Consider the following 24920-nt stretch of genomic DNA (forward strand, 5'->3'; position numbering starts at 1 on the left):
GCATTGTGGGAAAGATTTGAAGGCATTGGATGGAGTGCAGAAAACATCCACGAGATTGGTTCAAGGGTTGAGGAACTTCAGGTTTGAAGATAGATTGGAGAAGTTAGGACCGTTTTCCTTGGAGAAGAGAAGGCTGAGAGGAGATTTGATAGAGGTGTTCAAAATCATAAGAGGCGTGGACAAGAGTTGATAGCGAGAAACTGTTCCCACTGATAAAAGAATCAAAAATGAAAGGGCACAGATTTAAAGTAATTGGTAAAAAGAAGCAAAGTTTTATGAGAAAAAGCATTTCTCAGGCAGTGAGATGACAAGGTCTGGAATGCACTGCCTGAGAGTGTGGTGGTGGCAGGTTCAGTCGAGCCATTCAAAAGGGAATTAGACTGTTATTGGAAAAGGAACAATATGCAGTGTTATCTAGAGAAGATGGGAGACTGATACTAACTAAATTGTTTATTTGGATAGCCAGTGCTGACATGATGGGCCGTATGGCCTCCTCCTGTGCTGTAGAAAGTAAATAAAATTCTGTGGTGTAAGCCACATTCTGGTCCCCTGGGAACCTTTCCCCAGGGGTGAAGTAAGCTGATCGATGGGGGAAATGACAACTGGGATCAGGAGAGGTGGAGAGGAAGCCCAGGACATTTGAGGCCTTCGAAGGCTCAGAGGAGCACTCCAGCTAAATGTCTCTGCCTCATTCCTCCTCAGCTTTCAGTCATTTCTCATAACTCTTGCGTTATAGCTTTTTGAAGTGCCCAGGTATATTTTCTTTAAATGAAAATAATAAATGAACATTGTTGTTTCAGTAGTCGTTTAGACAGCTTGAAGGAAATGAAGGAATGGAACGTTCATCCTATCTACCTGTAATTCTATGGACTGCAATTGCTGTAAGACTGTAGTCAAACTACACAGAATATGATTGTGATTGATGCTGGTTGATGCTATCCCTTGGGTAGGATCGTCTGGTCGGCGAGGGGGGGGGGGGCGGGGCCCGCTCGCCGAGGCGTAAAATGACGTGAGATGACGTCGGGTGGACGTCACCCGGCGTCATTTCCATTTTCAGGTCGGCGGGGGCGCAGGCGAGTCAGCTGCCCGCCCGCCGACCTGTCAACGGCCTATTGAGGCCATTGACAAACTAATTAGGGTCATTGATGAACCAGCCCGTCCACCCTTAAGGTTGGCAGGCAGGCCGGAAGCCCTGGCGGGCTTCGGAGAAAGCTTGAAAGCCCATCCATGGGCGGGGTGAGGTTTCATGAGGGTATTTAAATTTTTATTAAAGGTTTCAATAAAAGCTATGGACATGTCCCAACTCATGTGACAGTGTCACATGAGGGGACATGTCAGGGAAATTTTTCTATCATTTGAATTACAAATTTTAAATGTGAGCCGATCTCTCTGAGGCAGCACTTAGCCTCGGGGAGATCTGCGCGCTCTTCTGCGCGCACGCGCGAAAGAGCGCCCTCCCGGCTGAGGCAATCTCCCTTTGCCCGCACAGCAAGCCCATAGTGCTTCCGAGCGGACGTCAGGCTGGGCGGGCCTTAATTGGCATCGGGAGAACCGATCGGAGGTGCGCCTGCTCTCGCACTTCCCCGCTGACGGAGGGGGAGCATTTTTTTCCCCTGGGATAGCTCCCAATGCCAGCCCCAGCAGTTTATTTAGCCTGGCTGATCAGTAATTGGTTGGCTAATTAGTAAATATTGCCAGCACAGATTAGTAAAAGATTGAAACAGAGAATAAAACATGCTGCTTTATACTTGGCCCAAATAAATAACCTTCTTAATTACATTTGCAGGAAAGAATTAATGCTAAAAATGGTAATGAATATTTTTATTTGACTTTAATGTGGGATGAAGTCATCAGCTCCATGCAGTTGCTGCCTGCGAAAACCTTCCCTCGTTTATCTTCTGTTCCTTGCAAAACTCAAAGATCTATCATTGTTGCCACTCAGGCAATTCTCATTAAGTTTGCAGCTGCTATTTCTAAACAATGAGGGGGAAATGAGATTATAGTTTTATATTCGCGGGGAAAAGGAGAGACCCCAACGCTTTGAATTTCAGTCATACCTGCAAATGGGGATTGTTGGAACTTTTGTCTAACTGTGCAGGGACTGAGTCTAATTTAAAATGTTTCCGCCATTAAGAAGTACGGTTATGTGAGTTTAGTTGTTGCTCATGTGGTCTTTATCACTGGATCTTCCAGCATTTATCACAGCCAAGTCAATATTGGTTCAGATCCATTCTTTATACTTGCACTTCCTCACAGACTATTTTTGGGCTTTTGCACTTGAAGTCAGCCAGCTGGAGAAAAAAGAGCAGAGGCCTCTACAGAGCATCTGGGGCAAGCATCTGTGTGTACCTCCTTAACCTAATCAAATTGAAGAAATGACAATACGCGGTGCAGAGTTTGAACCAGACCATGTTCGTTCAAATATTTCATTCAGTGCCAAATCAGGTGCAGAAAGCAAAATAAAGAAAAAGAAAGAACCATTAGATTAAGCGAAAGACATAAAATTGAAAGAAAGGAAAAGTAGAAGAAAATTAAAATTACTCCCCCACTCCCTCCGCCATAATACTGAACAAAGGGGCCCATCGTGTGTTAAGAACATAAGAAATAGGAGCAGGAGTAGACCACACGGCCCCATCGAGTCTGCTCCCGTCACTCTTTTTCACTTCTTAGGTAGTCCCTCAGGCTCGAGGATGACTTGCTTCCACGCTAAAAATGAGTTCTCAGGTGACTGAAGAGTCCAATGCGCGACCGACAGACTCTGTCACAGGTGGGGCAGGTGGCGGTAGGGGGAAAAAGGGTGGGTCGGGTGCCCGGGTTGCCATGCGCTCCTTTCTCTGTTGACGCTTGGCTTCAGCTAGCCGTGGGCGATGAGATTCGAGGTGTTTAGCTCCTTTCCGGGTGCATTCCCTCCACTTCAGGCGGTCTTGGGCCAAGGATTCCCAGACGTCGGTGGGGGTGTTGCACTTTTTCAAGGAGGCTTCAAGGGTGTCCTTGAAATGTTTCCTCTGTCCTCCTGGGGCTCACTTGCTGTGTCGAAGCTCCGAGTAGAGCGCTTGTTTTGGGAGCCTCATGTCAGGCATGTGGACGATGTGGTCCGCCCAGCGGAGCTGATCGAGCGGGGTCAGTGCTTCGATGCTGGGGATGTTGGCCTGAGCGAGAACACTGACGTTGGTGCACCTATCCTGCCAATGGATTTGCAGGATATTGGGGAGGTGGCGCTGGTGGTATTTCTCCAGAGCTTTGAGGTGCCTACTGTACATAGTCCATGTCTCTGAGCCGTATAGGAGGGCAGGTATCACTACTGCTCTGTAGACCATGAACTTAGTGCCGGGTTTGAAGTCCTGGTCTTTAAACCCTGTCTTCCTCAGGTGGCCGAAGGCTGCACTGGCACACTGAAGGCAGTGCTGAACCTTGTTGTCAATGTCTGCCCTTGTTGACAGTAGGCTCCCAGGATATGGAAAGTGGTCTATGTTGGTGGAGGACCTTTGTGTTATGGATGTTTAGTGTAAGGTCCACGCTCTCGTACGCCTTGGTGAATGTGTTGACGCTGGCCTGGAGTTCGGCCTCCAAATGTGCGCAGACACAAGTACCATCTACATACCGTAGTTCATTGACAGAAGATGGGATGACCTTGGATCTGGCCTGCAGGTTGCGGAGGTTGAACAGATTCCCGCTAGTTCTGTAGTTTAGCTCCACTGCAGAGAGGAGCTTGCTGAGGGTGAGATGGAGCATTGCGGCAATGAAGATTGAGAAGAGCGTCGATGCGATAACACAGCCTTGCTTGACCCCGGTCTGAACGTGGATTGGGTCTGTGGTAGATCCGTTGGTCCGGATCATGGCTTGCATGTCATCATGGAGCAGGCAGAGGATAGTGACAAAATTTTGGGGTCATCCAAAATGGAGGAGGATGCTCCATAATCCTTCACGGTTGATAATGCCAATAGCTTTTGTGAGGTCAAAGAAGGCCATGTACAAGGGTTGGTGCTGTTCTCTGCATTTCTCTTGCAGTTGCCACGCGGTGAAGATCATGTCTGTTGTGCCCCTTAGTGGACGGAATCTGCATTGTGACTTTGGGAGGAGCTCTTCAGCCGCAGGGAGAAGGTGATTGAGGAAGATTCTTGCAATGACCTTCCCTGTGGCTGACAACAGGGAGATTCCTCTATCGTTACTGCAGTCAAACTTGTCACCTTTCTTGAAGATGGTCACGATTACGGCATCTGTGAGATCTCCTGGCATGTTCTCCTTCCTGATAAGGGTGATGAGGCCAGGTATTCACACCAATAGTGCTTCTCTGCCACGCTTGAGTACTTTGGCAGGGATTCCATCTAATGCTGATGCTTTGTTGCCCTTTAGCCGGGTGGATGTTGTGTTTTTGCTGAGATGGTAGCGGGTGGATGCTGCGAGATAGAGTCAAGGACACTTGCATTGAAGACAGAGTCTCTGTTAAGAAGATCTTTGAAGTGCTCCTCCCAGCAGGCGCTCTCTGCCACTCTGCCCTTGATGAGCACCTCTTCGTTCTTGGCCAGCAGTGGAGTGGGGCCTTGGGCGCTTGGGCCATAGGTGGTCTTGACTCCGCTAAAGAAACCTCACATGTCACGGTTGTCGGCTTACTGTTGGATTTCCTGCGCTTTCTCCTCCCACCATCTGTCTTTAGGTTGTGGGTTTTTCGCTGGACTTCAGCCTTCAGCCGTCTGTAGAGCTGCTTTCTTACTGTCGAGCTGGGTAGCTGTTTCAGGTTCAGAAATGCCTTGCACTTGTGTCTTATCAGCTCCTGGATCTCCTGACCACCGTTCAGTACAACCATGGCTGATCTCGGGCTTCAACTCCATTTTCCTGCCCACTCCCCATATCCCTTAATTCCCTGAGAGACCAAAATTCTGTCCGTCCCAGCCTTAAAGGAGCGTTTGACCATACCAATCTATTCCACTACAGTCGCCAAGGCAATGCCAGCAATACATTCAGCTTTTGTTCAGACAGATTAACCATACTAGACTCATATTGGCCTGCCTTGCCTCTACTGGCTCTTTGGTAGAGCCATCCCATTAGTTACACTCCTTTCGTCTTTTCCCCTTAGCCCTGTATATATATGTTTTCCCTTTCGGTCTCTACTGAAATTTCTGGCTTGTGTTCCACAGAAGTAAATCATGGGGAACATGTAAGGGGCAAGTGGAAGGCATAAGCTGCACGATTGAAGTTGAGTGCAGTGCAAGAGCCCATCCCTCAAATGATTTAATTTGTGCGAAAGTTCATGTTTCATAAACCACATTTGTTTTTACTTCAACGTTTTTGAGGTTTCTCTTTTAGTCCTCCTATTTTCCAATTTTTCTCCTTGTTTGTTTTCAAAGGACGGGAAGCAGCCATTACTGTCAGAAAACTGGCTGTGAACGCAACCACAGACAAACACAGTGCTGGTCCCACTCAACAAACAGGGGTCAATGAATAACCTTCACAACCAGGAACCCAGACTCGTATTTTTATCTCTCCCTTTGCCCAAAGACAATAAGGAGCAATGAAGTGTCCCCAGTGCCACCCATTTCTCGATCAACTGACTCAGCAAAACGCAGGAAAACAATTTGGGATCTTCTTCCCCCATTCCCTCAAGAGTGTCTGGTGGGCCAAGGGTGCTTGTTTTTCACTCTATTTTACAAACGTACCCATGTAAGATCAATTTTCCTCATTAAAACGTTCAATACACTTCAGAAATGACTTCATTGGCTACAAAAGTGCTTTTGGATTTCTTAAGATCATGAAAGTTGTTGTTACATGAAAGTCTTTCTATCTTCCTACTTTTTTCTTTTCAATTGTTTCTGGCTTCTGTTCAGTTACTGAATAAAGCCTAATGTGAATTATGACTCCGTACTCTGGGGCTTGTATAGATCTGGACAATGGTGAAGATTCTGAGATGGTGAAACACATTCTACAAAGCACCACAGACAATGATTTTACCTTGTCATTTATGTACAGTTTGTTTTCACGTTTAAAATGCCTTAAACATTGTGCAATTTGAACTATTCACAACATTATTTATGTGACATAATTGGTGCCCGTGACAGGATTCTAAAACAGTCTTTCAGAAGTAAATGACATTGGGGCTAAAATAAAGCTGTAAAGTGCAGCTTGTAATGTATAACATAGATTTTCTCTGTATTGCGATTTCCAGCTATAATATTTTGCCAAACAACCTTCAACTGATTACATTCATTTTTGTGTGTGTGTGTTTTGAGAGGGAGGGGCTGATTGGTGATAACCAAGTACTTTAAGATAATTAATTAGTTGGAGAATGCAGTGGAAGTTTATTCCATTGAGGTACACTAGCCAGATAATCTGCAATTTTGAGTGAGATGCAAGGAAAAATGTTTTTCATCCGATAGACAATCCTTTCATGTCTGACTTCTTTCTCTCTTGTCATCTTGTCTGTTTCCTTCTACACTTTTGGTGCCACTATAGCAAACACTCCTTTGAGCCATCCTCTGCTGTTTGTTTTAAGCTGCTGATATACTAGTCTGAATACTCTTCCTTTTCCCTTCATGTTTTATCATATTGAACAGTAGATTTGTTGCATTCTTTGATTAATTCATTCTTTCCCAAGATTGTAAATCTATGGAAATGCTTAGCTTTCTCAGTCTTCTCTGCCTCCTACAATCTTTTCATACCCAATCTTACAATTGAACAAGGAAGGCAAACAATTAAGGCAAAGGAAAACACAGCAAATGATAGGATACTGAAAACCAACAGTGACATAAAGAAAAACCTGCCTGAGGATGTGGTGGAGGCAGAATCAATTTGAGGAGACTGTGGCATAGTGGTAATGTCACCGGACTTGTAATCCAGAGGCCCAGGCTAACCTTCAGGGGACAAAGGTTCAGATCCCATCATGCTAACTGGTGGAATTTAATTTCAATTAATAATCTGGTATTGAAAAGCTAGTCTCAGTAATGGTGGCAAGGAAACCATTGTCGATTATCGTAAAAACCCATCTGGTTCACTAATGTCCTTTAGGGACAGAAATCTGCTGTCCTTACCTGCTCTGGTCTACATGTGACTCCAGACCCACAGCGATGTGGCTGACACTTAACTACCCTCTGAAATGGTGTGGCATACCACTCTGTTCAAAGGCAATTAGGGATGGGCAATAAATGCTGCCCTTGCCTGTGACACCAACATCCCATGAATGGAAGATGATTGTGGTTGTTGGAGGCCAATGATCTCAGGCCTAAGACAGTGCTGCAGGAGTTCCTTAGGGTAGTGTCCTAGGCCTAACCATCTTCAACTGCTTCATCAATGACCTTCCCTCCATTATAAGGTCAGAGGTAGGGATGGTTGCTGATGATTGCACAGTGCTCAGTACCATTCACAACTCCTCAGATATTGAAGCAATCTGTGTTCATACGAAGTAAATCCTGAAAAATATTCAGGCTTGGGTGATAAGTGGTAAGTGACATTCGTGCCACATAAGTGTCAGGCAATGCGCACCACCAACAAGAGAGAATCTAATCGTCTCCCCGTAGCGGCATTACTATCGCTGAATCCCCAGCATCAGCATCCTGGTGGGGGTTACCATTGACCAGAAAGTTAACTGGATTAGCCATATAAATGTGGTGGCTACAAGGTCAGAGGCTTGGAATTCTGTGGCTAGCAATTCTCTTCCTGACTCCCCAAAGCCTGTCCACCATCTACAAGGCACAGGTCAGGAGTGTGGACCCACTTGACTGGATCAGTGCAACTTCAACAACACTCAAGAAGCTCAACACCATCCAGTACAAAGTTGATCAGCACCCCATCTACCAACTTCAACATTCACTCTCTCCACCACCAATGCACAGTGGCAGCAGGGTGTAGCATTTACAGGATGCACTGCAGCAACTCACCAAGGCTCTTTCAACAGCATCTTCAAAATCCATGACTTCTACCGCCTCGAAGAACAAGGGCAGCAGATGCATGGCAATACCACCACCTGCAAGCTGCCCTCCAAGTCATCCTGACCTGGAACCATATTCTGTTCATTCACTGTCATTGGGTCAAAAAGCTGAAACTCTATTCCTAACAACACTCGGGGTGTACCTACGCTAAATGGACTGCAGCAGTTCAAGAAGGTGACTCACCATCACCTTCTCAAGATCAGTTCAACAAATCCTGGTCTTGTGAGTGATCCCGTGAAAGAATATTAAAAAACCCCTCAGTATCCGAAAGCAGAAGAATTGGCCATTTTTAAAATTTGCATGAATTTCTATCTGTAAACCTTTTTTGTGCTTTAATATTATTAAAACCAATTTTCATTTTTGTAATAAACCTTGGTTGATTTTTACTTCTTAATTCCTTAATGAATAAATAGAGTTAAAACAGAACTCTGCATCTTCATGACACAAACCATTGGGATTGACATTAACGCCAAACACTGGCCAAAAGACAAATGCACAAAGATGTCCCCAAGTCAATTGTGAAATCCAAAGGCTGTAATTAAGCTCGAATCGTGGTCATGAACTGTTCAAGAATTACTATTGAGGCTCATGGTAAGCTCTGTACTTTTCAACACAATTAGCACTGCGCAATCACTTCTCAGTCTTCACTATTGTATTACAAACAAAACATTGATTAACAAACTCTTAAGATGTACACTGAGCATGTTTGGATTCTGAGGATGAGCTGTATCATATGCAGCTTCAGTTATGTGTTATGCAGCATGTTTGTTGATCGCCCAGCTGCTTCAGCACACAGATTCTGTAATGCAGAATTGCGAATGGTGTTTCTAATCCATAAACGTTGTGGTCAATTTGCTTGAATTCAGTCCAATTGATTCAAAGTCAAAAGTTAAGATCGCAGCCTTAACGTTTCGCTATTTAGTCAACCTGGTACTGGCAGGTGCGCTGCGAGGGAATCAGAAATATATTGAAGCCTGCAAATGTGAGCAGACAAATGAGGGAGTGCAAAGTGATGTGGCTTGATCAGGCTGTCAGAATGATGGATACCTAAGTCCCAAACAAGCAGTCAACTGAAAGCTTGAAGCAAGATGTCTCAAATACACTGATCAGTGAATAGGACAGAGGTAAGTGCACTGAAGTGATACCAAAAGACAAGCAGAGAGATGATTAGCGAAGGGTGACAAGAAACCTTTTCACCTGTCAACGCTGGATGCCCTATTTTGCTTCAATTGATTTTTTTCTGAAAACATGGTTTATCAGGGTGATTACTATAGGCTGATATATTAATTGTAGAATTTCAAATTGAGTGGAAGAAAACCTATGATGAAGAAAAGACATGCATTTATGTTACCTTTGTAAGACCCCTTGACTTTGCCCCTGTCTCAGCTCATCTGCTGCTGAAATCTTCATTCTTGCCTTCATTACATCTTGACACGACTAGTTTAATGCACTGTTGGCTGGTCTCCCACATTCTACCCTCCATAAACTTGAAGTCATCCAAAACTCTGCTGCCTGTTGTCTTCACTTGCAACAAGTCCTTTTCCATTATCACCCTTGCGCTCACTGACCTAGATTGGCTTCTGGTCAAGTAATGTCTTGATTTTAAAATCTTATCCTGATCTACAAATCCCTCCATGGCCTTGTCCTTCCCTATCTCTGTTATGTCTTCCAACACCACAACCCTCTGAGATATCGTCGCTGCTTTAATTCTGAACTCTTGTGCACCTCCAGTCATAGTTGCTCCACCATTGGTGGCCATGTCTTCAGTTGCCTAGCTACCAAGCTCTGCAATTCCCTCCCCACACCTCTCCGCCTCTCCAACTTGCTTGCCTTCTTTAAGGCACTTCTTAAAACCTACCTCTTTGACAAAGCTTTTGATCATCTGACCTAATATCGCCTTATCAGACATAGTGTCATACTTTGCTTTATAATGCTCCTGTGAATCATGGGGCATTTTGTTACATTAAAGGTGCCATAAATATAAGTTGTTGTTGTTCTTAGATATCATCTGTCATAAGGACCTCCTAAACCTCAATGCAGCCAATAAAATATTTTTGAAAGACTAGTCACTGATGCAATATGGAGATGACGGCATAGTAGTATCGTCACTGGGCTTGTAATCCAGAGATCCAGGCTAATTCTATGAGCTCAAATCCCACCATGGTAGCTGATGGAATTTAAATTCAACAAAAGCTGGAATTGGTAACCCACCTCAGTCACTGATGTCCTTTAAGGAAGGAAATCTGCCATCCTTACCTGGCCTGGCCCACATCTGACTCCAGATCCATAGCAATGGCCTAGCAACCTACATAGTTTGTGAACAATTAGAGATGGGCAACATATGCTGGCCTTGCCAGCAACATCCACACCCCATGAAAGAAGTACTGGAAATGCAGCAGCTAATTTGCACACGGTAAGGCCCCACAAAGTACAACTACTTTAGTGATGTTGGTTGAGTGATAAATATTGGCTCTTCTTCGAAATATTCCCATGGGATCTTATACTTCCACCTCCGAGGGCAGACAGGCCCTCTGTTCAAGCTCTCATCCAAAAGACATTGGGCCCGCTGGGCATCTAAAATAGGGCAGGTGCCCACCTCACCACCTTCCTGCAACCAGCAGCCTGCCCACCACATTTAAATAAATAATTAAGGGCCAGTTAGGCTTGTTACCAAGCCAGTTGACACTGATAATATGCTGCCTATGCCATCAAACGTTTGGCTTGGGCAGGAGTGGGCAACCTGATTTTTAAAAAAAAAAAAAAAATTCTTCAAAGGGCAGGAAGGAAGTGGTGGGGGGGAATGGGGCTCTATCTTCGCTGGCTTCCCTTTGCGGATTGGGGGCGGCCACCTAAAGATGGAACACCCATCCCCTTTGTTCCCACCCCCTTCTTCCTCCTCATTTTGCAGCCCTGGCAGCGGCCATGGACGCATTCTTGGTGCTGCTGGGGCTGATGGGGCCACTGGCTAATCTGATTGGCCGGCAGCTCCTGGGGAGCTCCCCAGTGAGGGGCGGCAGTCCCACTTAGCCCTTGTTTAGCCCGCCCACACTGCATTATAGCTGTAGGGCAGGCTGGTATGGAGCTGGTCAACTCCATGTTGATCTTACTTTCATGAAGGGATGTCATGACAGTGGATCATAGCCCGAATTACTTATTGAACACTTTAAAGGAAGACATGTGTTTTTTTGTAAAAAAAAAAGGACATACAAGCAAAAGCTGGCTGAGACCGAAAAGTAACCACTTTCTGGAAAATTCCTATGTGGATTACACTTGACCAACTCATCCAGAGAACAGAATGTCGCACCTAAAAAGGTGTCCAGGCCTACTTCAGACAGAGACACTTCAAAGGAAGAGATGCAATGCAAAATCTGAACTTTAATCTCCTGTGGTTACAGGGGTAATGGAGGCAGATTACCATCTCAGCAGACACCATCTCCTATGAGTTACATCTCAGACTGTGGACACGATGCGAGTTGAAAAGGAAGCAGATCTAGGCAAAAGACATGTTTGTTTTTTTTTTCCTTCCAGGATTACACAATTAAAGGGGTTAGAAGCCAATTGCAACCCTGGTCTCTGAGTGCTAGTTTTGCTGTTCCCGGCCTGGTGTGCGAGGGTGTGCTGTGAAGGTCACAGCTGAAGAGCTGCAAACAAAAAAAAAAACTGAGGAGAAAAATCATAGGGGCAATAATTTTCTTTGAATGCTTTTTGTTTATTAGCTATTAAAAATATTGAAGATGGAGGAAAGGCTGTTGAATGACAGCGAAGAATTATCCAACTGGATAATAAAGACTCCATTCACTTTCTGATTGGTGTGGGAAAATGGTGCACCAGGCACATGGACAGGTCAAGTGACCAATGTTGGGAATGTGAGGGTGGGGCTGTTAGAGGCAAGAGGTTATATGATGAAACCTCCAGGAATATGTCCAACCAGAACAGGCAACTCTACTCAACAGCACTCAATGGGTGCCATCCAAACATCATGGGTATGCTTTTTCTATGTTTGACTATGCAAAGTTCAACATTAGTGGAGCCCTGAAATCAATTACACGAATGGGGAAAGACAAACTAAGTGAAAAACTCCAGCTTTCTGGCCACAGGCTCCTGTGTAGTACTTTATTGATATGTCTGCGAGGGGAACTCATTCCACCAGTGATGTGTTATCTGTGTGATATTGGGCACATCTGGCCTAGGTCCTCTGTCTGTTGACTTAATTGTTCTAACTTGGACATTTAGGGTGTTGGCACTTGTGCTGCAAATAATCCTTTTAACAATTTAGTTAGTCGTTTGGTGGTACAGAACGTGAGTATTGCTGAAATAAGAGATATGTTGAAGCTTTTTATCTTACACTCATCAGGACACTTCGCAAGAATACCAATATAAGGGGGAAAACAATTTATACTGTATGTGAAGAGAGTGCTGATTGGTTGGAAAATGGAATCTGATTGGTAAAGGAGTTGTCATGGAGAATGCACCAGTGATGGTGACTGACAGTTAACTGGCAAGCATTGTTTGAAACTTAAACCACGCAGCTTGACCCTGATTGGTCAAGGCACTGTTCTAAGGAATGAGTCACAAACCATCACTGGTACATTCACCATGGCAACGCCTCTACCAATCAGAGTCCATTTGCCAACCAACCTCTTCGCATAGAGTATAAATTGTTGTTTTCCCCTTATATTGGTATTCATTCAAAGTGTCCTGATGTGTGCAAGACGAAAAGCTTCGACATGTCTTTCTTTCAGCAATAATTTAGTGTCAGATAGTGTATGCAAAGTGAGTTCCTGCCATTGTGGGCCACGATTGGGCAGTTGCCGCTAATGTAAAGTTTTATACAGACAGCAATCTTTAGACTTGGAGCGTTTCCTATCTAGACCAAAGCTACCACAGGCCATTTCAGCTACCTGAGACGGTAGGATACTCGAACATAGGAATATGAAAGCAGGAGTTGGCCAATCAGCCTGTTGAACCTGTTTTGTTATTCAGTGAGATCCTGGTTTATATATACCTCGAGTTTCCCAATTTTCACCCTTCAAATTTTTTCCCTTCACAATGTTTCATACAAAATCTTCACCTTCATTTACCAAAAAGAAAATGAGAGAGGCACCTTCAGAAAAAATCCAGTCATGCTTGCTAGTAAAATCCTGGAACTTCCCTTGTAAACCATTACAGTTTGTTTATGTGCATGCCAGTGTGTGTGTACATGGGTGCGTGTGTGTGTGTGTGTATACAGAAGTTTATAGTCGTAGACAGAATCGAGCACAACTGTGATGTGACACAAACAGAAAAGTGAAATACTGCAACTGCTGGAACTCGGGAAATAAAAACAGAAAATGCTGGGAATACTCAGCCGGTTAGGCAGAACTTTTGGACAGAAACAGGGCTAATGTTTCAGGTCAACAAAGGACCCTTCATTGACCTGAAATGTAGCTGGAAAGCTGGTAAGAGGCCTGCGCTGCCCGTTTTTGGGAAGGCCCGCCTGAACCACAAGCCAATCAGGCAGTGGTGAGGCCAGCAGTAGGCCTTCCCCAAGAATCAAGACCCTGGAGGTGGGAGTCTCGCCCAACGAGAGCTGCTGACCAATCAGAGCATCACAGGGGAGGTGGTGACAGCTGCAGAATGAAACACCTACCAGAGTCCCAGGATTGCAGAGCAACCCAGGGCACAGTTAAGTAAGAGGCCTTGTGTGCTGTAATTGTGTAATGTGTGCTGGGGGTGGGTGGGGGGAAAGGGGAGACATGGGGGCGGAGGGAGCTTCACATGGCAGAGGTCACTGCGAGATGGGTGTAGGGGAGTTGGCAGCAAGGCAAGTGGTCGATGCCTCAGCAGGCCCCTCCTTTTTAAATGTCGGGTCCTTCAATCATACACTGAGTGCCTTTGATCGAGGGAGCCCCTGCACTCCCTGAGCTGACAGGCTGACCACACAGTTTTACCTGTTGTGCACACTGCATGGTGACAGGCCTGCCCGCCACTGGGTTAATGCCAGCAGTGGTGGGATGAGGCCCTGATGTGGTCATTAATTGGCCACTTATGGGCCTCAATAGGCAGCAGGGCGGGAAGCTCGATCATGGGCCTTCCCAACCCAGAACTTAATTCTGGCAGAGATGGGAAGGCAGCGGGGTTCTGGTATGTCAACATCCTGCATCATTACATGCCATTCCTTCCTTCAGGCTCACCACCAGTGAGAGCACACGATTCCACCCGTTAACCCTATTTCTCTCCACAATTGTGATGTGCCTCATCAACAATCGTGCCCTGACATTAGGAGCTGGGTTTACACATGAGGCTACCACCCTTGAATGAATTAGTGGTGGGTTTGCTTCCGTAACTGTACCAAAACCTTCAGGAGCTGAGAAAATGAGACTTTTAAGTGTTTCTTGAAAGTGTATTTGGAGAAACCCATAGATTTTTAGTTATGCGCTTTGTTGTCAACCCTTTTTGTCATTCTTTTGCACAGCCTGCTCAACATCAGTCTCCTAGCTCACAAGTTGTTGACGCGGTTACATGTACAAAGCAAGTCCGTTAGTCTAAAAATTGAGATAAGTGTCGAGGTAGCACTGGTGAAATGAATGAGCCTTTGAAAATGTTCTCACCCCTCTTTTGATAACTGTGTGGCTCAGGGAAAAGCACATGACAAACACAGATGGATGCTGTTTCTTTGAATTAAACTTCAATCAGAAGTTGAGTGTCTATATCCCAGATATTTGCATATTCTGCATTGTGAACATTGACACATGGAATAATTCAAACATTGAAGTAGACAGTTTATGAGCAGCAAAAAAAAAAAGATGATAATGTAAACTGATTAGCAACCCAGTTATTGTTTGATTCGGATAAGGTTCTAAACCTTCCAGCCAAGAAGGAATATACTTTTGTGTGAGGATACAATTAAGCACAATTGGGATTCCTAATTGTCTTTGACGAATCTATACAGTCAGTAGCTGCATCAAGCAGACGAGGGTGGTCTTAGACTTGAACTGTCCTGGTTTTGTGCCTGTGCTGAGTTATCTAATATCTGTCAGAAAGCAGTGTCCGAGCCGAGGCAGAGGTAAGGCCATAATAGTTGACTTAAAGAATCTTGTAGTCAGGAAGCATAAAATCAGTTCTGAAGAAGAGTCACATTGGACTCAAAACGTTAACTCTGGCCAGAATTTTACTTTTACCGTGTGGGCGTGTGTCTGGCCCGACACTTGGCGAAATGGGGCGAGATGACGTCGGGAGGGCTTCCCAACATCATTGCGCCGCCTCACGATATTTCGGTTGGCGGCCACGAACAGAAATCAGAAACGCATCTGCCAACAATTAAGGGGCCAATTAAGGTCATTAAAGCAACAATTCACTGCGATTTTGAGTGGCCTATGCACTTTTACACTCAACGAATAGGCCAGTCGGCCTTCATGTTTTTCGTTCATTTACATCCAGGGCAGGGTAAAAGGCCCAGAAGATGTTGGTAAGGTGAGGGGTCAGGAGTTTCGATGTGACTTGTTTTTGGTAGGTTATAGATCATTTTTGGAATATTTTGGTTAATTTGGATAATTCTAGGAGAGTTAAACATTTGCTGAGACCTTCTGTAGAAATGCCCCTTCAGTGCTGAAACCTGTGCAACCATCAGGTCATACGTGAGGATAGTGTGCTCAGCTGGAGGGACCTCCTCAGAAGAGGAGGAGAGGGCCAGAAAGTACAGGAGGCCAATTGCCCACAAGCACCAGCCCAGAGACTGCCCTCTGTACCCAGAGATACAGCCAGAAGGGGTGGTGGGCTAGCAGGCTTTACAAGGGTCAGTAGAAAGTGCCAATACTCAATAGGTAGAGCAGACAGGCAGCGATCATGCTACCTGGACAGGACAGAGGCTCAGTGCCTAAAGAAAGCTCCACCTCTCCAGGGGAACAGTCACCTCTATCTGCAATATGATCGGCCTCAAAATAGCCTCCAACTATGTAGGTGGCCACCAGTGGCTCTGGAGGTGACGGTGACACTGAACGTTTCTGCCTCAGGCTCGTTCCAGGGAGATCTCTGTAGAGTCTCGCAAACTGTTGCCCACAGCTTCATCAAGTTGGTTACATATGCACTGTTCCAAAGGGTCAACACCTTCATTCCCTTCAGATCAGACGAGGCCAACCAGGCAGAGTGAGCCAGAGGATTCACTGTAATTGCAGGTCTTCTGAGAATTCAGGAATCAGAGAATTGACTGCACACACACGTCCATCAGGACACCAGAGGGGAGCAGGGTGCCTTTGTGAATAAACTCTCTAAACGCCCAGATTGTGTCTGACCACAGGGATCAGATACTGCAGGTTTGTGTCAGGTAGCTTGGAAGCTGCCATGATGCTTAAATCCTGCGTCACTCCCAGGTGCTAAGGTCCTTCATTGCACCAGCACAGTTGGATGACTGGGGCGGCAAAGGTCATCCACTAAAAAGGTGGCTGATGACACCACTAAGACACCCAAGACTCCTGCTGAGCAAAGCTACAACTGCAGTTGTGCCTCCACAAGGGCAATAATTGAGAGGGCCATCTGCCTTCTCAAGATGAGGTTTCACTGTCTGGATCGCTGAGGGGGATCACTGCGATGTCCTCTGGAATGCGTCTCCCATATTGTAGTAGTTTGCTGTGCCCTACACAATCTGGCTCTCTCAAGGGGGATCCCTTTGGAGGATGAAGACAGCGATGCTGTTCCAGAGGCTGCAGGCGACGAATCCAGTGCTGAGTCTGAGGAGAAGCCTGATCAGCCCCAGAGTGAGGAGCAAGTTCCAGCATTGAAGATGCTTATGGGAGGCAGAGAGACCAGGGAGGTCTTGATTCAGAGGACTTTCAGTTCGGACTCCAAAGCCAGGAGTCCAAATGATGGCAAAGAGACCACCACCTTACCGATCGGTGCTGATGAGGCCCTCCTGTCACCCTCCAGTCACCCTCCACTCATGTCCCTCCCTCTGAAATAAACTTTGCAGCTCAGTCTATGTGACACATGACTCCCAGGCCTCCTCCCTAACAATCACATGAAGCACACTAAGGCCATTGCAGATGATCTCACATTTTAATATTGAAGTGTAAGATATACCTACACCATTACACACATATCAATGAAAAATGATTCACCCGTGAGACCCCTTCTGTGATCATAGTGACTTAAATTTCCGTTGCAAGTGCTACATCTTGCTGCTTCCCCATCGCTGGCAGCTGTATTGGAGGCAGGCTGCTGACTCTGATGTCTCGCTGGCCGTGATGACTTTGACGGTGGTCCCCTGGTTGTCGGGGCCTTTGAGGGCCCCGACTGGGCGGGAGGGTCCATGACCATGGCTGGGCACTCCTCAGATGTCGCTGTCTCCTCAGATACGACGGTCACTGGCAGAGGGGTGGAAGAGTTGCTGCCATCATCAGCCCTGAAAGGAGCCCCCAAATGCTTGGAGATGCAGGTTGTCCGCTAACATGAGGTTTGTTTGAACCTCACTGCTCAACAGAGATGGACGGGATGCCAGCAGAGTCACTTGGTACCTCGTCCACCCCTCACAGTGGCAATGACCTGCCGAGGTCACTGCCATTGTGTGGGCTCACAGGCCTGAGCGCAACCCAGAAAACCTGATTGAGTTCCTGGAGTTGCCTCTCCATGAGAGTCTTCACTCTCTATGGAGGAAGCTGTGCAATCAGAGTCTGGGGTAATGCAGTGCTCATGCTGCTCGTGGACTCCTCCAACACAGAGACCATGATTTTCACATGCACAATGCTGGACATCCAGCATTTTCTGCTTAATAGACGACTCCAGAGGGTCATCGTCTTCCTCGGGCTCAGCATCGCCCTGGTCTCCAACAATCCTCCAACTACCGGCACCCTGGGAACCCTCTGCCTCTGCCAGCTCCTCAAGTGAGTGTGACGTGCCTTCCCCAGTGTGTACTGGCGTCTGCTCTGAAACGTATATACCCACCAACATCCCTGCATCTGCGCTGGTGCATGGTACAAAGGGAGGATATGACATGGGTACATCTGGCTACAGGTCATCCTCTGATGTCCTCGGGGTCCTTCTGTGGCCTGGAGGATGTTCCATCTGAGGGAAGAGAAACATGTGTAAGTCTGGAGCAGCTCTCAGAGTGCATGAATTCTGGTAGCTTCTCAGAATGGACATCTGGCTGAGCAAAGACATCTGAATGGATGAGCAATGGGGATTAGTGGATTTCACCTGTCAGTCTTACAGCCACTCCCTACATCTCTTATATCCTCCCCCAATCTCTTCCTTGCCTACTTGTCCCTTCCCCTTCTCTGAGACCACTTCATCTCAGTGACCAGTGGACCTGACTCCACGTTCAGATGCCATCCCAAGGATCTGCTCCTCCACCTGACTTAATATCAGCAGATTAGGGGACACCACCGCCTGCTCATCCCTGCTGTTGTGCATTGTGACTCCTTTTTTCCCGTAAGGGCATAAGTGCTTTCATCAGTCCCTGTCATGACGCTGTTAATGTATATGATATTTTGGAAAATATTTTTCATTTAAAATAGAGGTTTAGTCTGTGGATGTGTCTTAATTGGATTAAAACCAGCTAGTCTTTGTTTTGGTGCTTTGATATGTACTAGTTTGAGATGTAAACAGAGAGGTAGAGTGTATTTGCATTTTTTGAATAGAGCATTCAAGAAGTGGGGTGAAAACTTGACACCTTTCTAGCAGCTACCAAGCAATATGTTTATATTACTAATAAAATTAATACAATGAAGGGGGTTTCATTGTTAAAAGGTAAAGTTCAAAGAGGCTGGTGAGGCAATGAGAATTTGAATTCAATCAGTGGTGGTAGGTATAACTTCAGTAGTTTTCGGGTGTGCAGGGCAGAGGCAATGTAAGATCAAAAGGCGGCTACAAGCCTCCAACTGGCTCCACAGTGAAAAGAACCTCATTTTGAATTTGTAAGGTGAAAATCCTTTGCCTGGTATTTGGTTAAATCTATGGATTGCTGTTGCCTTAATGGAGATTAGTTTGGCAATTTGTTTAAAGTTATGATAGTAGTAGTTTGTATATATGTGTGTATATATTTTTAACCCATGTAAATTAAAAAAACGTTTCAATTAGTTTGATGTAAAACCTCAAGAACTGATGGTCTGATTCCTGAATTTAGAGTCGCATCTCAAACATAACACTTAAAATTATAGGTTATGACAGTTGTTTAAAGTTTCCTTCTAGGATTTTTAAATAACTCCACTTTACCAACTGCATCGGTCATAACAGTTACCCCCCTCTCCTGTCTACTTGCCAGGACATACCAGCCTCCCCCCAAAATATGCAGGTTCATGTAACCATCACATGGGGCCACCTCACCCTTATATACGTGTCAGGAATATGGTCTAATCACATGCAATCTTTATCGGCACAGTAAGCTGTGCCAATTAAAGCTCAGGATTTCACACCCATGAGACCCAACAAGTGCTGTCACCCACAAACGCATCTCTCCACAGTTACACTGGAATCAGTACTCACTCTGGCAGAGTGCAAAAAGCCATTGGACCTCTTTCTGCACCGTATCCAGGTCCTTTGGATATAATGTCCGCTGACCAGAGTTGTCACCTCCATCCTTGCCTTCTTTGTTAAGGGTGGTGGCCTCCTCTCGCTATCTCGTGGCAGCAATGTCTCCCGTCGTGCCCTGACAGCCTCCAGTAGTACCCACAGGTACTTATTTGAAGAGCGGGAGGCCCGACAGGCTCTGGCCATTTCCATCCCACCTGGCATGGGTACCAGACACAGAAGATATATTCTAGCCGCACTTTACAGCACAGGTTCTCAAAAACAGTAGTCTGGTCCTTCAGAAGCTCTCTGAAGCAGTTTCACAATGATTGTCAGGGAGCTGCTTTTAACCCCCCCCCCACCCGCACCCTCATTCATCCCGGCACCCGCCCTCTTCCCAACTCTACCCCCCCCCAAACCCCAGCAGTGCTGAGCCTTCCTAAGCGCGCTTTTCACAATGGTCAGCAGTTAATTGGTCAGCCAGCGCGAAATCGCTGTCGGAAGCCGATCGCGGCCGGGAGCAGATCCCACATCCGCTTCTGGTTCCGCCAATCGTGCTCACCCGACAAGCCTAAAATTCAGGCCTCTGTTCCTCACCCCAGAGATGCTGCCAGACCTGCTGAGTTTTTCCAGCATTTCCTGTTTTTCTTTCAGGTTTCCAGCATTCGCAGTCTTTTGCTTTTATTTTATTGATGTTAATTAGAACAGGGTTTTCTGCTCCAGACTGCTACTTAAATCCCTCTCTCGGAACTGCATATGTGTGCACATTGAGCGAGGATATGACTGAAGTTGGCTGTGATACTGTCACTGTTGGAGCTGTCGTGGCTTGCTCAAGGGTAATTTGCACTTTGGCAAGCCACTTGGAGGGTGACCAGTGCCTGAGGAACCATACTAAAGCAAGCAACCAATACTTTACAGGGATGAGGAGGGCTGCAGGGACAAAAGATTCATTGGTGACCATGACTGGTAAAGCATATGTAAGAATGTTCAATGTTTATCAGCCTATTCTGAGCTGGCTGAATTAGGTGGCTGAGTAGAAGTGTTAGCTGTGGCTCAGTTGTTCTAGCCTCTCAGCCAGTACGTTATGTGCTCAAGACCCACTCCAGGACTTGACCACAACAATCTAGGCCGAGACCCCAGCAAAGCATTGAGGGAGTGCTGCACTGGGAAAAAGAGCCATGTCCTGGATGAAACATTAAACCGAGGCCTGGTTTGCCCTTTCAGTTGATCGTAAAAGGTTCATGGCACTATTTTAAAAAAGAGCAAGCGAGTTACCCCCCCAATGTACTGGTCAACATTTATCCCTCAATCACCATCACGGAAACATATTATCTGGCCATTACCACAACGCTGTTTGTGGGAGCTTGCTGCGTACAAATTGGCTGCCATTTTTCCAACACTGAAGCAATGATTACACTTCAAAAGTACTTCAGTGCCTCTGAAGTGCTTTGGGGCATCCTATGGTCATGAATGGCACTGTATATAAATGCAAACCTTTCTTCCTTCTAAAACTTTCATGAAATGTGGGCCTAGGGTTGCCAATCTTTTGGGTTGTCCTGGAGACCCAGGGATTATAAATTAACCTCTGAGAGACTGCTGTGAGAAAATCCAGGAGAAAAATCATAGATATTAAGGATTTTTTTTTTCAATTCCTGGGACTACTTTCCTTTATTAGTTGCAAAAATATTAGAGAGGACAAAGTAAAAGAATGTTTGACCGGCAAGGTGGTTGAAGGTGTGAAGTCATGTGATGTGCTCTCCAAGGGATATGTCCAACTCTGTGTAGGCCCCATGTATATTCTATTGCTGCCTCCATACACAGCAGAGTTTTAACATTATGGATCTCCAGAAGTGGAAAAGATTACCTCAGAAAGCTTTGTTTTATCCCAGCTGTGGTGCTGGCCTTGTCCTGAGTATAAGGTGGCAAGCATGATTTCAATGCCAACACACCCTTCAAAAGAAGTGCAGTTTTTCCTCTGATACCACTTCTAGTGTTTGGCGGTGTCATGCAGTTATGCCGCTGAAGGAGCCCACCCCTCGAGATAGCCTGGGTAATTTTCACCTTCACTGCCTGAGGAACCGTCTGGTTGTGCAGATCACCCACCCATTGTACAATCTGTCCAATGTTCACCTCATTGATTTTATCGCGAGTTTTTAACAAAAGAAAAATTGGGCCAGCCATATCATTCTATAATATACATAGGGCATCTGACGCATTTAAAAATTCTCATCCTCCTTTTCAAATTTCTCCTTGGCCTGCTTCTCTCTATCTCTGTAACCCTATCAGCCCTCTGAGTGCACTCGTTCAGTTCTGGACTCGAGCATCGCTGGTTTTCATTGCTCCAACATTGGCAACCATGCCTTCAGCTGCCGAAGTTCTCAAGATTCCTTCCTGAACCTCTCTGCCTCTCTCCTCCTTTAAGGCCCACCTTAAAACTCAACCTTTGTCAGTCCCAATAAACCCTTATGGGGCTCAGTGTCAAATTTTGTCTGATAATGCTCCTGTGAAGTGCCTAGGGATGTTTTACAATGTTGAAGATGCGATATAAATTCAAATTGTTCTCGTTGCACGGCATGTTGGTTTGTGAATGTGCAAAAATACCAGCCAGGGCTCGTGTGTAGCTTGATAAATGCCGCTGACCTCAGACTTATGCTGGTACCATCAAGCTTATTGTATTTCAAAAAGAAAGTGCATATGGGAATCTGAAGAATTAAAACGTCTGTTGCACTGATATTTCGTTTCAACATTCAAGAAGTACACTGGCACCAGTAAAAACCACGGCAGCAGACCAGACACTATTGAACAGCCCTGAGATATAATACAGAGAGTGGATCTTTAAATAAGTGACTACTAATTGGAGCAGCCACTGTCTTTGCCCACTCACTACCTACTGAGATTTAATGATTTAGATTTAATGGGGAGAGTGACGGAAACAAAAAATATGGAGGAAACCTATTACTGGATAAAATAGCCTCAAAATAGATTAGCAACAAGCTAGATTAATTCTATCCAGCCTTGTTAAATTACATTTTGTTAATGGTTCTCTCTCCTCAGGTAATGCCACGTCTTCTTCGGACCTGTCAATATCATCCCACTCCTGATAAAACAGCCCTTGACCCCTCTCTCCTTGCAAACTATTGCCTCATCTTGGACCTTCCGTTTCTCTCCAGAGTCCTAGGCCGGAATGTTATGGCCCTATCACGGTGGGAACAGGGCCGTGATATATGGCCAGTCATTCTAAACTCTATTAACTTCGATGCGACCATATAATCCCGCTGCTGTAAAATGCCACCCCTCATCTGTGTGCGACTTTCATCAGGCTCTTAATGTGGATCCCTCCAACCGGAGTTCCACCTTTGTTATAGCACCGAGACAACTCTTAGCAAAGTCACTAATGACACCCTCGTTGACTGGAACGAAGGTAAATTATCCCACCTTGTCCTCCTTGACCTGTCTACAGCCTTTAACGTGATTGGCCATGAAAGTCAGCTCCAACAGCTCTCCACCGTGGTCCGGTTGGGTGGGACTGCCCTTCCCTGGTTTCATTTGTAGTCATAGTCAGGGAGTCACCTGCAATGGCTTCTCTTCTCACTCCTGCACCGTTACCTCTGGTGCCCTCCCCCCACCAAGTGGTGAGTTTTCCATCACACTCCTGACATGTGCCTTGTACAAAGCCTGTCCATTATTTACAAGGCACTTGTCAGGACTGTTTTGGAATACTCGCCACATGCCTGGATGAGTGCAGCCCCAACAAAACTCAAAAAACTCAATACCATCCAGGACAAAGCAGCCTCATCCACCACCTTAAATATTCACTCCCTCCACTACCAGCGCAGAGTGGTAGCAGTGAGTTCCATCTACGAGATGCATTTAGCAACTCACCAAGTTAGCAACTTCGACAGCACCTTCCAAACCCACGATGTCTACCACCGGGAAGGAAAAGGGCAGCAGATGCATGGGAACACCACCACCTGCAAGTGGCGCTCCAAGTCACCCACCATTCTGACTTGGAAATATATCGCCATTCCTTCACTGTCCCTGGGCCAAAATCCTGGAACTCTGTCCTTAACAGCACTGTGGGTGTACCCACACCCCGTGGAATACAATGGTTCAATAAGGTGGCTCACCTACACCTTCTCAATGGCAATTAGGGATGGACAATTAAAAAAATGCTGTCCCATGAAAGAGTTTTTAAAAACTGCTCAGTGATGCCACTGACCCACGGTGAGCCTTTGAGATAGCAGGCAATGCGTTATTTTCTGTTATGGTCCCAGCTGATAATACTGGACAGTCAGACCCTAGAGTTAAACCTGGCCTGAAACTGTGGAGGAAAGCTACTGAACAAATTCACAAGAGTCTGCTGATGAGCTTTTAACACAAAGAATAAAACATTTATTAAACAAGAAAAATGAACTATATTACACTAGACAAAAGGTTGGAAAAATTTCAACACAAACACAAGAAAATGATTCAAGTATTCATTATTCCTTCACCCCAGCAATATGTTTACAGAGACATACAAATTCAGAAAGATAAAATAACTTACCATATTTATCTTATACTCTAATATTCAGGCTAAGTAACCATGTGAACTAACCAGTGAACTGTGGTCAGAAACACCACAGTCCAAAGTAAATGACAGATGTGACCAAAGCAGATTCTATGGATTTCTCAATAACCCACCCATTCGCTGTTATACTGTTAGCCAACTGGTCACACTGAAACTTTGTCTTTCTCACGAGGGCTTCCAATCTCCATATTCAAAGAACTTGCCTTGGAATTCTCTCCAAATGTTGCACTTGGACGGCCTCAACAAGAATCCTCCTCCAATGTTTCAATCTCACCTTCTGAGACCCCTTTCCCTTGGGTGTCTGAGTATACTCGAGCTTCACCTTCCAAGCACAGTTTCAGGTCTTCAGCCATGCCAAGCAGAGCACCATTGCTCCAAAAGGGTACCTTCGCCCTTGCAGCCCACAGCACGGAGTCACCAACCTTCGGCTGTCCTTTCAGATCTTCTGGACTTCTCTCAAGCTCACATTGCAAGTCTGCTCCCCGCAGCTCTTTCCCTTTAACTTGGGCCCCATTTCTCTGCTCCTTTCTCTCAACTTTACTTGACAGGATCTGTTTCTGATCTGTGTGCTTGTCCATTACCTGGGACTGTCTTCTGGGACCTCTTTGTGTCCCGCTATCTGCTTTGGCACCTTCTTCTTGGTTTCGGACCTTCCCCCATCACCCACCTGGTGTCCTGCTCCTTGGGGCACACTCTCTGCAACGACATTCTGGCTCAGGTCACCTGGCCTGCAGTTTCACGCCGTTTCACTTCTTTTCCTTCTGCGCATGTGTGCAGGTCCGGTTCTCAACCTAAAGAACGTAAAAAAACACTAACTGCACATGTGTGGCCCTTTCCAGGCTGTCTCATGCATGAAAGGCCCAAACGCCATAAAATAAAAACCCCGAACTGCACATGTGCGGCCATTTCCCGGCTGGCACATGCGCAGTAGCCCTGAGGCCTGAACCGCGACT

General features: G+C 45.8%; 1 protein-coding gene across 1 annotated transcript in view; it reads left to right on the forward strand.

Moving 5' to 3' along the window:
• The window catches only part of LOC144686837 (contactin-associated protein-like 5), a 1126003-nt gene that overhangs the window by 303516 nt on the left and 797567 nt on the right, over window positions 1–24920 (forward strand). The gene's annotated exons all lie outside the window — the stretch shown is intronic.

This window comes from Cetorhinus maximus, chromosome 11, assembly GCF_964194155.1.
Source record: "Cetorhinus maximus chromosome 11, sCetMax3.hap1.1, whole genome shotgun sequence".
NCBI classification, from domain to species: domain Eukaryota; kingdom Metazoa; phylum Chordata; class Chondrichthyes; order Lamniformes; family Cetorhinidae; genus Cetorhinus; species Cetorhinus maximus.